Below are 17,089 nucleotides of genomic sequence, written 5' to 3'. Positions count from 1 at the left end.
TAACATAATTATATAGGAGTCAACACTGAACAAAGCCTAGTTCCTCTCTCTTAGCTGAGAGAGCAAGGTTGATTTGCAATTCTGAAAGGATAACGGAAGGGCCAGTGTTATTACTTAATATAAAAAAAAATAGATTTCTGGGTTTTTTTCAAGTGTTTATCACTGGGCACTGAATATGAAGCTGAATTACCAAGTATCATCATGATAAAGAAAATGAAGGACCACCACTGGAAAAAGACAAGCTGTGTATACAATCCGATGCTTGAAGAGAATACACAGCCCCATAAAATAGCTTAAAACGATAGAATTTTCAACATGTGTGGTTCGTTTGCATAAGAAAGAGGGAGAAATAGACCCTGGCTGGGGAGTTTGAGAACTGATAACCAAGCTGAGCTCTTCTGTGTTGCCTCGAGGTAAATGCCCACTTCTCCCTAACTGCTAAGGAGACATCTTGCATGTCTTCAGCCAAGGGCCAATGTGGGATATTTGTAGACCCCCATTTTCTCCTGGGATTAGGCCTGTGTGAGTGTTCTCTGCTTAGCCAGGGGGTGCAGCTTCCAAACAGTGGTGACAACCTAGTGCCGGAGAGCAGGTCCATACAACTGAGGTCTGAAGGACCATCAGAAAGACCAGAGTCTAGGGGACACATCACCAGGTACTAGAAAGGTTCCTAATCAATTGCAAAAAGTATCTTTACTTGGGACACCGCACATTTCTGTGTATCCTTCTTTCCTTTAAAAATTAAACCTTGCCTTCAAAATATAAAAGCACACAATAAAAGAAAAACGGGGTGGACGGGTGGTTCAGTTGGTTAGAGCGCAAGCTTTGGGCAACGGGGCCTCCGGTTGATTCCCACATGGGCCATCGAACTGCGCCTTGAGCAACTAGAAAGAAGTCAATGAGCTGCCTCTCAGCTCCCGGATGGCTCAGTTGGTTGGAGCGCGTCCTCTCAACCACAAGGTTGACGGTTCGACGCCCCCTGCAACCAACAACGGCAACTGGACCTGGAGCTGAGCTGCACCCTCCACAAGATGGAAAGGACAACAAGTTGACTTGGAAAAGTCCTGGAAGTACACACTGTTCCCCAATAAAAGTCCTGTTCCCCTTTCCCAATAAAATCTAAAAAAAAAAAGGAAAAGATTAAAAAAAAACACAAACACCACCATAGAAAATAGTAGTCAAGACACCCCCTCCCCTGCCATCCACTTCTCCAGAGGAAATCAGTTTGTGTGTAGAACCTTTCAGCGACGCCTTGTATATGCAAACAAATAGAATCGATAATTACATGACGTTTTTCTACTCAAATAGGAACCAACTCTATGTAACGTTTTGCCCTTTGTATGGTCGTCAATAATAAATACATCTTCGAGATCGCGCCATAGCAGTACCTCTAAATCTTTATCTTTTATATCCACAGTTGCGTAATATTCCATTTTGTGACTTGTATGTTCTCAGCTATCCTCAAACCACTTCATGCAGTCAGCACCTGTGTTACATCATTGTCCAGATGAAGAACGTGAAGACACTGCTTGCCCAAAGTCACATAGTGCATAGTGCAAGAGTCAGGATTTAGGCCCTTATGCTCACATTTTATCCACTGTTGTAGTCGATTTGGGTTGTGATAACCACAAATACCATAAGTTGGGTGGCTTAAAAACAACAAACATTTATTTCTCACAGTTCCGGAGGATGGGAAGTCCAAGATCAATGTGCCAGCAGATCCAGTGTCTGACAAGGGTCTACAGACGGCTGTCTTTTCCTTGTACATCACATGGTGGCAGAGGCTAGGGAGAACTCCTAGGTCTTTTTTTCTTTTCTTTTTTTTTTTTTTAAGTGTGTTTTTCCAGGACCCATCAGCTCCAAGTCAAGTAATTGTTTCAGTCTAATTGTGGAGGGCGCAGCTCACAGTGACACATGGGGATTGAACCAGTAACCTTGTTGTTATGAGCACCACGCTCTAACCAACTGAGCTAACTGGCCGCCCCCCTACCTGGGTCTTTTTAATAAGGGCACTAACCCCATTCATGGGGGCTCACCCTCATGACCTAATCACTTCCCAAGGCTCCATTTCCAAATTTCATCACATTGGGGATTAAGTTTCAATACATGCATTTTGGAAAACACAAATATTTGTATCATAGTATCCACTGTATTACACTGCCTTCCTAAAAATTAGTTCTTGCTATCATTATAACTTTTATATTAGCATTAAAAACAAGACCATTGGGTTGCGAAAATATTGGTATCAACATCACCACTCAGAGTACATCGTCTATCCTTCTCCAAAGACTTGGCATCTCTCAGATCTTTTCTACTTTGCTCAGATGGGAGCTGTTTAGGGGGTGACTAATCAAGTGTCAAACACTAGAACTTGCAGCACTCCTCAGGGCCCCTTCACCCCCAACCACCAATATGCACTGTAGCCCCCGGTGGTCAGACCAGGCACAGATGTCAGCGTGCCAAAGCTACATGTGGATTTCTTCTGATGAATATCACAGGCAACATACCCATCTGGCCACTGAGATAAATACTGTAGAAATGAAGATATGCCCACATAATTCATGCAGTATTGATGAATGGTCCCCTTACTTCAGACTGCTCCCACAAATCATGTAATTATGGGCTGTGAAACTCTAAGAGAGCAACAGTATTTTAGTCATATTAAAAAGATATGGTTTGGATATTTTCAGTGCACAAGACAGAATTTCAAAGTCCCCTCGATGATTCTAAAGAAGTCTGTGGATTCTCATAAATACCAGACAAACATGATACTGAATACACGAAACTATTTTGAGAGACAAAAATGCCATGTTTTTACATGGTAATGACTTCATCAATGGTCTATGGCCTTTTCATCAGGAAGTTGTGGACAGAAGGGAATGACATGTTGCCAGCGGCTCTACAAATAACATGCCACCTACGGACAAAGCCAAGATTACATGAAGCAAACACCAGAGAGAAACAAGATGGTAGAGTAGATAAAGTCATGCTTGTCTTTTCCATGAACACATTAAATTACAACTAAGTTATAGAACAATCAACCTGGAGAACCATCTGAAATCTGGCTAAATAGAAGTTTTATAACTAACGATATAAAAGAAGACGCCATGTCAAGATGGGTAGGAGAGGCAGAGACACAGGACAGCGGGCCCCAAACCTCTGTGTGGCGGTTGAGAATAGGGAGGGATATTTCAGCCATGGAGGTTCTCCCCCACCCCCAAGAAGCAAGTGATGTCAACCCACACCAGGCTCTCCAGCCTGGAATACTGGTGCCAGGAAGAGGAGCCTCCACAACATCTGTGAAAAACAGTGGGGATTCCGACAGACTGGGTGGGACAGAGGACAGCAGGAAACCCAGACGTCCTCTTAAAGGGCACACACACAGACTCACTCACTCAGCGGCATTCACCCTGGGCTCTGGTGGAGAAACAGTAACTGGGAGAGATTGGAGACATATGGGGAGTCACTGAGTTCCGCGCCTTTGGAGTGAAAACCGGAGGGACAGTTACCATTTTCTCTGTGTGTTCTTCTCCCATGCAGACGGCAGGGGGGTGCCATCTTTCTTGTGTTGAGCCCACCCCCACACTTACAGCCAAATCTGAATCCGATTGGTCTGATGAGCTCCGCTGCTCCACCCTGCAGACTCTCTGAAACCCTGTCTCACCTAGCTTACATACTGCAGGAGGCTTCATCAAGTCTCTAAGCCCTGGCAGGTGGCCGCAGGCCTTGGGGTGTCCTGGCATTTTGCAGAGCTACCCCAGGCCCAGTACTGGTGGCAGCTCCCCTTGGTTCATTCACAGTGTGGCCTCTCCCATGCGCCTCCAAGTTTAGCACAGGCAGCAAACAACTGTGGATCGCTTTATAGCTCCTACCAGGTAGTCCCCAGCTAGTCACAAGCAGTGAAGGACCTGGGCCTGCACCAGAGCCCTTCCCAAGAGGCCCCAGAACCAACATACTTGGAGGTTGGCTTCAGACCACATCAGAGCACTGCCCAGTTAGCCCTGCAAGCGGCACACACAAAGGGTGGTCTCAACAGGCACCAGAGCCACTGGGGCAAATCCCACTCAGTGGGATAAGCCTCCCACACAGAACTCTGCAAGCTGTGGATGTGGCCAAACCCCACAGCCAGTCAGCCTGAGGGTCAGTACCACTCACTGACATGCCAATAGCAATAAAGGCTCAATTACAACAGGAGGCACACACAACCCACACAAGAGACACTCCTATAGCACCTGGCACAGGTGAGCAGAGAGAAGGTGCCGGGCCCCACAGGGCACCTACTACATTAGGCCACCTGGCCAAGACGGGAAGACATAGCAGATCTGCCTAATACATAGAAACAAACATGGAGAAGCAGCCAAAATGAAAAAAAAAAAAATGTCCCAAATGAAAGAATAGGAGAAAACTCCAGAAAAAGAAGTAAACAAAATGGAGGTAAGCCACCTACCAGATACAGCGTTCAAAACACTGGTTATAAGGATGCTCAAAGAACTCAGTGAGAACTTCAACAAAGAGGTAGCAACCATAAAAAAGGACATAGAAACCATGAAAAAGAATCAATCAGAAGTGAAGGATATAATAACTGAAATGAAGAAGACACTAGAAGGAATCACCAGCAGACTAGATGAAGCAGAGAATCGAATCAGCGATTTGGAAGGTAAGGTAGCAGAAAACACCCAATCAGAACAGCAAAGAGGAAAAAAAATAATCAAAAAAAGGGTGGACAGTTTAAGAGACCTCTAGGACAACATCAAGCATACTAACCTTTGTATCATGGGGGGGTATCAGAAGGAGAAGAGAGAGAACAAGGTATTGAAAATCTGTTTGAAGAAATAATGATGGAAAACTTCCCTAACCTGACAAAGTAAATAGACATATAAGCCCAGGAAGTGCAAACAAGATGAACCCAAAGAGGCCCACACACAGAGGCCCAAGACATATCATAATTAAAATGCCAAAAGTTAAAGACAAAGAGAAGATCCTGAAAGCAGCAAGAGAAAAGCAGTTAGTGACCTACAAGGAGCTCCCATAAGACTGTCAGCTGATTTCTGAACAGAAACTTTGCAGGCCAGAGGGATTGACAGAAAATATTTAACATGGACCTATTCAAAAACATTCAAAAAACAAGGACCTATAACAAGATTAGTCTACCCAGCAAGGGTACCATTTAAAATCAAAGGACAGATAAAGAGCTTCCCAGACAAGAAAAATCTAAAGGAGTTCAACATTACCAAACTAGCATTATAAGGAATCTTAGAGGAATTTCTTTAAGACAAAAAATAAAATAAAATAAAAAAATAAAAAGTATGAATAAAATGGCAATAATTACATATCTATTAACAGTTACTTTAAATGTAAATGAATTAAATGCTCCAATCAAAAACATAGGGTGGCTGAATGGATAACAAAACCCTTACATATGCTGTCTACATAAGACTGACTCATTTCAGATTGAAAGACACACACAGACTGAAAGTAAAGGGATGGAAAAAAACCAAAAAATAGAAAAACTGGAGTAGCAATATTTATACCAAAGAAAACAGACTTTAAAACAAAGGCTACAACAAGAGATAAGAAGGACCCAGTAATCCCACTTCTGGATATTTATCTGAAGAAACCCAAAATACTACTTGAAGGGGATGTGCACATCCATATGTTCATTGCAGTATTGCTTACAATGGCCAAGATGTGGAGGCAGCCTAGGTGTCTGTCAGTGGACAGATGAATTGAGAGGATGGATTAATATGCAATGAAATATTGCTCGGCCATGGAAGGAAATGGGCTCTTGCCATCTGCAATGGCACGGGTGGACCTGGCGGGTGTGGTGCTGAGTGGAGTATGTCAGACAGAGAAAGACAGATGCAATGTGATTTCACTTATATGTGGAATCTAAAGAACACTGAAAGCAACAAAGGAACAAGACAAAGAAACAAAAACTGACAGACACAGACAATAGTTCAGTGGTTACCAGAGGGTAAGGGAGTGAAGGGGGGTAGATGAGGGTAAACGGGATCCAATATACGGTGACGGAGGAGAAGTGACTCTGGGTGGTGAGCACACCATGTGATACATAGATGATGTATTACAGAGTTGTACACCTGAAACCTATGTAACTTTACTCATCATTGTCACCCCAATAAACTAATTTAAAAATAAATAAATCAATATACAAACAAAACAGAAATGAACTCATACATATAGAGAACATTCTGATGGTTGTCAGATGGGAGGGGGGTTGGAGGAGTAGGTGAAAAAGGGGGAGGGATTAAGAAGTACAAATTAGTTGTTGCACAGGGGTCATGGGGATGTAGGGTCTAGCACGGGGAATATAGGACTATAGTGAATAATATAGTAATAACTGTATAGTACCAGGTGGGCACCAGACTAGTCAGGGGGATCACTTCTTGAATTATATAAATGTCTAACCACTATGCTGTACACCTGAAATGTAAAATAATATTGAATGTCAACTGTAATTGAAATTTTTTAAAAAGGGAGGGAAAAGATGAAGGGAATAAGAGTTTCAAATCTCTAGGTATAAAATAAATATGTCATGGGTATTTAATGTACAGCATGGGGAATATAATCAATAATATTGTGACAGCATGTACAGTGCCAGATGGTTGCTGGACTTATCACGGTGACCACTTTTTTATGTATATAAATATTAAATAACTATGGTGTAATCCTGAAACTGATGTTGTACGTTAGCCATCTTTTTAAATAAAATCTTTCAGATAAAAAAACACCTTATGCCCACTAGGATGGCTATTATAAAACAAACAAACAAATGAACAAAAACATCAAATAACAAGTGTCGGTAAAGATGGGAGAAATTGGAACCTTTGTGCATTGTTGTTCAGAATGTAAAATGGTGCAGCCACTGTGGACAGTAATGTGGCGATTCCTCAAAAAATTAAAATTGGAGCTGACGTATGATCCAGCAATTCCATTTTTGTGTATATACCCACAGAAAATAAAGGGACATCTTGAAGAGATGATTGCACACCCACGCTCATGGAAGCATTATTCACAATAAGCAAAAAGTAGAAGCAACCTAAGCGTCCATCTACAGGTGAATGAATAGGCAAAAGGCGGTGGATCCATTCAATGGAATATGATTCATCCTTAAAAAGAAAGGAAATTCTGACACGTGCTACAACATGGATGAACCTTGAGGAGATTATGCTCAGTGAAAGCAACCAGTCACAAACGGACAAATACCGTACCATCCCTCTTATATAAGATCCCTAGAGTCATCAAACTCATGGAGACAGAAAGTAGAAGGGTGGTTGCCAGGGGCTGGAGGAGGGGTTGATGGGAGTTGTTTTTAATGACTACACTCGTACGCTTTCAGTTTTGCAAGATGAAAAAGTTCTGGAGATTGGTTATATAACAATGCAAATGTACTTAACATTAGTAACTGTACTTTTAAATAGTTAGGATGGTACATTTTATGTTATGTGCATTTCACCAGAATTGGGGGAAAAGGGAAAAAAAAAACAGATTAATGAAGTGGAGACTGGGCAGCCCGCGGAAGAAATACTGCATTATTCATCATGCACAGCTAAGAGATCTACATACAAGACATCATTTTAACCCTCATGATACTTATAATAAATAGTCATTACTAGGCATTGCGCAGTATTCTATTGGACCCGTCTGTGCCTTAGAAACCACAGGGGGGGGCCTTATCAGGGTGAAGGTGATGGATCCTGGAAAGAGAACTACAGAGTGAATCCCAGCTGTGCTGCCCACAGTGGTGTGACTTTCAGCAGGATTGTGCATCCTTCGGGAGCGCCTGCTTCATAGGCCTATGTGAAGAGCAAAAATGGTAATGCACGCGTTAGTGAACTCCGGAGTTCCTACCGTTTGTGTGGTTCCCAGTGTGGCCTGACCCCTGCCTGTCTCTCTAACTGCAGACCGCACTTCTTTCTTTCTCACCCACTAGAGACCAGCATGGACTGACCTCACGTCTGTTCCTTTGCCATGCCAGGCTCTTTCTAGCCTTGGGGATTTGGCTTCTCCCTGCCTGGGAACACTCTTCCCTGAATGATCCTTGGCTGGCTCCTGCTTCCCTGGTTGGTCTCCGTTCCAATGCTGCCTTCTCAGAGATGCCTTCACTTTGGTACTAACTGTTCTAAAGATGGACATCTCCTCCCCGCCACCAACTATCACCACTGTCAATTACTTTTATCACATCGCTCTCTGGGTTCCATTCCATCACTTACCAAAACCTGTAATTATCTGGTTCTCATTTTGGCTCACCTCTTTATCATCCATCTCTCCCACTGCAACTTACACTTTGTAAGGATGAGCATAGCCCTCACCACTCCGTTCCCAGCAGTTGGAATAATCCTGGCATACCTGCCACATGTAAAGAACCGACAAATGAACATTAGCTGCTGCTATAATTTCATGTGATGACTTTGTACTGATAAGACAATAGAAGTGAAGGACTGAGAAATCTTGGCAAGGAACTCAATGGTCAGGTTCTCTGCAGAAAATCCACCAGCTGGGTGAGAACTAGTCACTCACTGTGAAAGGAGACAAAGACATAAATCCTCCCCTCCAGATCCTTCTGGGAGGAAGCCATTCTCCCTTCGGATGAATCAAAGGAACGTCTGAAAAACCCAGTCTTTCCTTTGGGTCCATGTGCAGACTCACAGCCCCCAAAGGACACACTAATGACACATCCCTGGTCTGGCAGCATCATCAATAACCAAACAACTGACTTATCACTTGTCAGCTCTGAAGATACTCGCCGAGCTGACAGAGTCGATCAAGATGTGACTTACAAAAATCACTCTATTTCTGGGTAAAAAAATGACTGTGCATCTCAGGCTCACAGGCTATCTTAATTCATCTGGTTGGCTATGCACAATTTTTGGTTGTTAAATCTCTGCCTCTGAACTTCGGAGCTCGGCATTTTTGAATTTGACATAATGAGTGCTGAACTGTGTCAGACAAATCCATCCTCCCACCCTCAGGTATCTCATGCTCCATCTAGTAGAGTCGACTCTGCTGGAGGGTACACAGCTCAGGACGGCATTTTGAACAGCTCTACACACAAAAAGGTGGGTGGGAGGGTTCCGGTGTATTACAAAACTGAAAAGTTTAGGGCTCCGGACTCAATGAGATACAGGTGTCGACATATAAATGATTTCAGAAATGAATATCTTTCTAACATTCCGCTTTGTCTTTAGATAGGCTGTTCCCATTGTCTTAGTCCATTCAAACTGCTATAACAAATGACACAGACCGGGTGGCTTAAAGAACTAACAGTTATTTCTCACAGTTCTGAAGGCTGGGAGTCCAAGATCAAGGACCAGCAGAACGGATATCGGTTGAGAGCCCACCTCTTGGGTCTTATTGTTGTATCCTTATATGGGGGCCGGGGTAGAGAGAGAGAGAGAGAGACATAAAAAAGAAAGGAGAGGAGAGGAAAGGAGAGAGAAAACTTTCTGTCTCTTCTTATAAGGGCACTGATCCCATTCATGAGGGCCCTACCCTCATGACCTAATACCTCCAAAAGCCCCACCTCCTAATACTCTCACAGTGGGGGTTGCGATTCAACAGATGAATTGGGGGGGAGGGGCACAAACATTTACTCTCTGACACCCATGTACTGCAACATGGCCGTCGGGTAATCCAAGCCTATATGTCCTAATAGTTTTGTAAGTTCAGGGAAAAGAGTTCCTTCCCAGAAACAAGTCTCATTGGATGGAGCTGGTCACCTGCCCATCAGTGAACCAACCACCAAGTCCAGAGGAATGGAAAAGGCTGACTGGATGAGTCTGAGTCGTGGACAGAGGCTTGGAGCTAGAGGGAGGTGTGAGTCCTGTCTGAAGGAGGGAGACTACGAGAGCAAAGGAAGGTGCAGTTGCTCGGACCATTCTGAGATGGTTCCATTCCCAGACAATGGAAGAGGAAGTGCTGGCCAGGCAAGCAAGCAAGCACACAGGAGTTTGCTGCAGAAAAGGGCACGAGAAAATGTAGCTGGCCACAAAACATGAGAAACGCAGTGAAACAAAATAAAACAAAACAAAATGAAAACAAAATCTACTCTTTAAGGGCATTTCCCATCTTTCAGTTGCATATATATATTCAGAGGTAGTAAAGAAGGGGGAGGAGGGAAGGTAGCCATGGAAATACCAAGAAGATGGCATCTGAGGTGGGTTTTGAAACGCGAAGAGGGATTTGCCCACGTGAGCTGTCTAGGCAGTGGGAAAGCACGTGCAAAGGCAATTTCTTGCATCACTTCTAACAGCAATGCTACGAAGAAGGAATTATTACAATCCCCACTTTAGAAATAAAGAAACCTATCCAAGATCACTCTGTGCGGGTGTGATTTGCCTCAGGCCAATCTAACTCCAGAAACTCATCTTCTCCCCAGGACCACCTCATGCAGCTGAGCAGGGTGAGCTCACACACAGTAGGACTCCATTCACACAGGTGGTGAGGTTGAGGGTGCCCCCCCCCCCCCCAGAGCTGGGCACTGTCAATCTGAACAACTATGCAGCCTGGTCCTGCATGAACCACCGATCCGAGGAGAAAGGCGCAGCTACTACAGCAGATACTTGATCCCAAAGTGCCGCCAGGATCTGCTAAGAAACCCGGGCACTGCTAGTTAATGTGCTCATCAAACACACCCTTTTATTTCCGAATTTTGTGTAGCCTACAAGGATTTAAAGTGGATTCTGCTGCACAATCTCCTTCTTTCCGACTTTCAGGATAAAAGCCGCCCACAAACAACAAACCAGGCATTACTGGGCCAGGCAAGCAGCTGCATTTTAAAGAAATGGGTTTTCCGAGTGTCTTATCTGGGCAAAAGACGAAGCCAAAAATGGAAAAGTCGCTGGAGAAACCAAGCTTAGCCAAGCTGGGTGTTTAGCTCTTAAGACTCCTCAGGAGTTTTCGGCGACAGAGGCAATGAAGTTCTGTTGGAGGAGAGAATGGTTGGGACACACAGCTCCTTCCAGATTACAACCTCTTGCCTGATCAATTACCACCTTGGCCATCACTTGTTTATTAAGCTGATGGCTTGCTACAGTAAATAGCATCACGCATTTATAATGTACCGAGATAAAGCTGCAGCATTCAGAATCATTAAGCCTGTCTGTCCCTCCTCAGCCTGGCCCCACACCCTAAAGCGTGTTTGAAGGTAATTCAATCGAACAGGGTTTCTAGAAAGTTTCCAACTCTCTGTGGCATTGCCTCAGGGAAAGGTTCCCTGTTGTGTGTGTGAGAGAGAGAGTGAAAAGGTTTAGTGCCTTAAATGCATTCTGAGGAGTGTTTGTGAAGGTCTCTATTTGGACACTTTGTGGCTTAGTGCTCAGGGGCCATCCTCACATGTACTCCACTCCCCACGGCCACAAGCAGACTTCAGCAGACGTAGCAAAGCTAATCCTGAATCCTGAACAGTGAACCCTGTTCCCTAATACTTCCGACCGTTCGGACTACTTCCCTCATCTTCAAGGCTTAACCACCATCCAGCAAGATGCCTCCACATCTAGGTTCACCAGCTCCCACCTATCTGTCTCCAATCTCGGCTTCCCCACATCCAGTTTCCTTCTAAAGACCATTGTCTGACTACCACCAGAATCTCCAAGACAACGTCTCAAAGATGTAACACTTGTTATTCTAAGGAACAAACCAGTTTCTCTTGAGTTCCGCTGTCTTAAAATGAGTTGCAGAAAGACGATATCGGGAGAGCACATGAGATTGGTGAGTGGGACATTATGTAGTTTAGCTGCAAAACCGTGTCCTGGACTAAAGTGGCAGAGAGAAGAGGTGGCGAGAAGGAAACCTATTTTTAGAGATACACAGGAAATATTTCGGCTGCGGTGCCCATCAGAGGGCCCACACCATGGCAGGGTTTTCATAAGAATTTTCTGAGTAAGTAAATGTAAAAATGGATGATTAAATTACATTACCCTGCCATGGAAGGCAATGGAGGGAGCCTTGGGTGTTGAGTTTTTGAAGAGAATGCCCAGGGCAAAAGGAGAGGAGACAATACCATCCATTGAAATGAGCAAGGCTGAGGGGAAACAATTCAAGAGGGGATGGGAAGCAAGGTCAGGAAGGTGCACAGTAAAACTTTTCAGATGCTGTCGCTGTGGCCCACTCATGCTGTGGACTGGCTTGTCTGTGCCGGGACACGTGTGCCACTTTGGAAACGTGACATCAGGCACACGCAGGCAAACGAGCATGTGGCAGACCCAGAAGGTTAAAAGCCCTGTGGCCTGGGAGAACTGGCACTTAACTGTTCTTAGCAGTGCTCCACTTGGTTTCTAATCGTCCCGTACGAGGTCTGACAAGGAAGTTTGCAACCGTGCTCCTAACCGTTGTTGACACCAGAGGGATTATTCATTATGGGTTTGTACCAACTGGACCAACAGTTAACCAAGGTTACCATTTGGAAGTGCTGAAAAGGCTGCGTGGAAAAGTTAGCCGACCTGAACTTTTCACCAACAATTCATGGCTCTTGCATCACGACAATGCACCAGCTCACACGGCACTGTCTGTGAGGGAGTTTTTAGCCAGTAAACAAATAACTGCATTGGAACACCCTCCCTACTCACCTGATCTGCCTCCCAATGACTTCTTTCTTTACCGAAAGATAAAGGAAATATTAAAAGGAAGACATTTTGTTGACATTCAGGACATCAACCGTAATATGACGACAGCTCTGATGGTCATTCCAGAAAAAGAGTTCCAAAGTTGCTTTGAAGGGTGGACTAGGTGCTGGCATCAGTGCACAGCTTCCCAAAGGGAGTACTTCAAAGGTGACTGTAGTGATATTCAGCAATGAGGTATGTGGTACTTTTTCTCGGATGTGTTCGCAAACTTAATTGTCTGAACTCGTATGTGACAACAGCCTGTGGTGGCAAATAATAATGGTGGCTACTCATCAATCCACACTTCCATATTCCGAGTACATCATTAATTCATTGATAAATACCTGTGGTGTCTCTCTAATGAACCTGTTCGGCACGCAAGAGACAGAACTGTCTGCACTTATGGAGCTTACAGTTTGCGTGCGTGTGTGTGCGTGTATGTACATGTGTGTGTGTGTGAAAGAGAGAGAGAGAGAGAGAGAACACAATTACTAACGTGTTATGTAATGCTAAATGCTACAAAAAGCAAGGATGGGGAATGAATAATGTAAGGAATAGAATTTTCCATAGGACAAGGCTCACAGAAAAAGTGGTAGCATTGTTAGGAGGGTGTAAGACCTAGAAGAAGCTGGAACAGGCTACTCCAGGCAGAGGAAAGAGACAGTGTAAACACCTTGAAGGAGGACCAAGTCTGCAGCCAGGAAGCCATTGTGGCAGGCAGGGATGGGGCCAGCCGGCAGGAAAGTAACAAGAGACCAGGTGAGAAAGTTGGCAGGGGCCATCGCTTGGTGGCCTCATGGGAAATGGCCAGGACATTGGCTTTTATTCTCAGTGAGAGGGAAGTCCTGGGGGGAGGGGAGGTTCCCACAGCGACAGCAGAGTTAGGCGGCTTCGTCAGGAATCCAGGCAAGAGTGGATGGGACCTGAACCAGAGTGAGGCCTGCAGTGGGGGAAGGAGGACATGGCCGATATGCTGTGAAGTCCCCTGGAGTTCCTGGGGAAAGGGTTAGGTGCACAACATGTAAAAAACATAGAGGTGACCTCAAAAGTGTGGCCTGAGCACTCCTTGTGACAACCTTTAGAGTCAACCATTGTTCCATTTGCAGTGGATGAGTCGTGTTTTTGCCCATGGCGGTCCTTTTGGGGGATGCCCCTGTTCACGGTCTACAGTCATCCTAGAACGCCACCCCCTTTCCTGTCTTCTGGACAGATTACTCTCTGGCACATGACACAAACTAAGCCCATCCTTTTCTCACTGAATTTGATTTTGCTAGAACTATAGGGGAAGATGGTCTCTCATCCCTTGAAGTCACAAAGTTAAGAGCCACACGGGCTTGGGGTTGCCCAGGGACATTTTCCTACCATCTAATGGTCCGCATAAGAGTAACTAGAGGTTAGACATAGAGGTACTACAGAAGGCAACATGTGGGTCCCTAGATCCAGTCATATGTGAAACAAATGGTCTTTCCTCGCTGAAACTAATTAGAATCTACTGTCCCTCTTTTGCAACTGGGACTACCTTGATCCTATATGAGCTAAACCTGCACTATCCAATATGGTAGCAGTCACCATACAAGACGACTAACTGAGCATGTGGCCTGTGACTGGTCCCAATGGAGTGTAAGTGTAAAATACACAATGGATTTCAAAGAATCGGTACGAAAAAAGGCATGCAAGATATCTCCTTCACGTGTATGTTGATGACCTGCTGAAAGGATAATACTTTGGATATAGTGAATGAAATGAAATATACTATTTAACTAATCTCATCTGCTTCTTTTCTTTTTTCTTTTTTTAATGTGGCTGCTAGAAAAACTAAAATGACACATACAGCGTGCATCACGTCCTATTAGACAGTGCCATATAAGTGACCCTTTGGGTTTTGAGAATGGAACCCTCCCCCAAGGGGAGGCTGTGGTTTCCTCCTCTTACATCTTACTATTAGGCAAACTATCTCTTGCAACCCTGCGCCATCTCGCAAAGGGTGAGCGGCATATTTCAGACCAGTAGGGTGCCTACATCGCATTTCACATTGAGCACAGGTGGCTGTATTGTCGGCCAACTCACAAAATTGCCAAGTGATTCACCTTAAAGGGCCCCCTTAGAACAGCAATGCAGGTGGCCAGTGGCCCCAGGCCGTTCCCTCTCCAGCTTTCCCTTGCCTTCCGGCTGCAGACCAGCCAGCATTGTAATCTGGCCTGTGAGCTCTCTGCTTCTGAGACGCTGGCCACACTCTCTCCAGGGCTGAGCGAGCTGAGAGAGAATCAAATCCACACCAGGTACCAGGGAACTGCTCCACTGAAACCCCCAACACTATCATTACCATAAACCCTTCAGCACCACTGGCTCAGAGAGGTAAAAGAAATTAAATCAATGGGCATAGATCGAATCAGAAGCAATCTTATGGGAAATTCATGTAAATGCACAATCTTACATTAGAAATGAGTTTTAAGATTAATACCCTTCACAAATGGAAAAGTACAAAGGGGTACGTAGGAGAATATGGTGTCGCGACAATAAGTGAACCCTTCTTTTTACGAGTCGCCAGCTATATTGTGTGAGGAACTCATGAAACGTACCATTCTCCCTACTTTTTTTTTTTTACACCCTGTAATGCAAATTCTTCAAGAGAATAACAAGTGATGCATGCTTGAAATTTATTTTCAAATCAAGTGCAAAATGAAACCCTTTAATTAATCTCAGAGAATTTAGCTCCTTCCTTTTCAGATCTGTCTTTTGCACAGTTAGATGCTTAAAATAATTGCACCCGCTCGTGTGCAACTGCAGCCGTAATTCAGTGGGTTTATACTTGTGCAACCTTTTAAAAACAGGCCTTAAAACATTCATCTGTTGAACCAATTTACCAGCTTTCAATAAAGCATCTTTAAGATACTTTCTGTTACATTTATATGACATAAGCTATATTATTTTAATAATCTGTGCTTGAGATATATGGTGATGCGGGAATTATCGCTCACCTGGGGAGATGGTGTAATTAGAAAAGAGGCACAGTCGGGAAATAAAAATGATTAAAAAAAAAAAAAAAAAAACTTGCTGAAATTAACCAGCCACTGCTCCTAGGATGCTGCGATGTTGGCTTAAGTTGTTGGGGAAGCACTGGAGTGAGAAGCAGAGAAGAGGGAAACCAAGCAAACTTCTGGTGCCTGAAATAATTACAGTTTCTTACCCGTCATTTCTCAAGGCTCACGGGCAGTGAGGCTGTGCACCGAGCCAGGGCAGACAAATGAATGCTTTCCCCACAGCCGGGCGAGGGGGCTGTCTGAGTTGAGCTAATGTGCTGGGGCAAGAAGACGGGAACGGGTGTAATTATACTAATGATTTATTGAATGTTTGATTAATTGGAAATTAAGTGAATGCCGAGTGGCAAAACTGTCATAGCAAATCACTCAGCTGTTGGCTTAAAAGGTGTTCCATTTCCCTCCAGCAAAGCAATTAAGAGCATCTTAAGTCATTGGGGGTGAAAAAACACGAGTATAGAATTGTCCAACATGGGAGAGGGGTGACATGGTGAAAAGATCTTAACAGACCCTTGTTGGGTGGTGTTTGGAGGAAGGAATATTTTTCACAAAAGCGTTAGCTACAAAACCATATCATTTCAGAAGTTAACTCCCACCTCATTTATGAAAAGAGAGAGAAAGAAAATAGATCATGGGCTCAAGGTAGCTGGGAAGACAGTGGTTTTGGCTTGTTTGCGTGTGTCTTTGTAGTCACCCAGGGCCCCTGACAGCTCACACAGTGACTTTGCATACAACAGAAAAGGGTGACCCTTTAGGGAGGACCCAACACCAAGAGAACGGGGCTTGGTGGGAAAAGATGGGCCAATCTCCGGCCCCACCTTGCCCGTCCAGTCAGGTGCCTGAGGGCAGCTTACAAAGGTAAAAATTCATTGTGGCTGTTCCTACAACCCATTGGAGAGGAATTCAAAGGAGGAATAAGGAAAAGGCTTTTCTACTGGACCTAGAGTTTTGAGGCAACCTCAGAGCCTGGGCTGCTTGTTAGTCCTCAGTTTCCCTTTGCAGAGCCCCCTGTTCCGTCCATCGTGTAGAATTCATCCATCTCCACTGCCCTCACCTTGGCCCTGCGCTCTCCGAGTAAACGCTGCTATGAGTTACAAGTTTAATGTTTTCCATGTGGTACTTGAAGCTTGGGAGAGGAAAAGGCTGATGCAAATTGAATACATAAATAAGAATTTAATAAACTTTCTCTTTTGGTCTCCTACATCACCACTAAAGTTACAGAATCTGGAATTAAAAATGTACTTCAGAGCAGAAATGGGGGCGGGGAGGGGGGTGTCTCACATGTGCCTTGCAGGTTTGTAAACGTGCCGACTTCTGGAGAGGGCAGGTCACTTCAGTAGGCCCAAAACCTTAAAACATACATCCCCTATGACCTCTGGCTCTTCTAGGGATTAATTCTAAGAAAATATTAGACATACGCAAAGACACATA

General features: G+C 44.4%; 1 protein-coding gene across 14 annotated transcripts in view; it reads right to left on the bottom strand.

Annotated features, from left to right (window-relative positions):
- The window catches only part of RBFOX1 (RNA binding fox-1 homolog 1), a 1,406,067-nt gene that overhangs the window by 839,074 nt on the left and 549,904 nt on the right, over nt 1-17,089 (bottom strand). The window lies entirely within an intron of this gene.

The sequence above is a fragment of the Rhinolophus ferrumequinum genome (genome assembly GCF_004115265.2).
Source record: "Rhinolophus ferrumequinum isolate MPI-CBG mRhiFer1 chromosome 15 unlocalized genomic scaffold, mRhiFer1_v1.p scaffold_54_arrow_ctg1_1, whole genome shotgun sequence".
Taxonomy (NCBI): Eukaryota; Metazoa; Chordata; class Mammalia; order Chiroptera; family Rhinolophidae; genus Rhinolophus; species Rhinolophus ferrumequinum.
The sequence above is the reverse complement of the archived record's forward strand: the minus strand, read 5'-3'. Positions and strand labels throughout refer to the sequence as shown.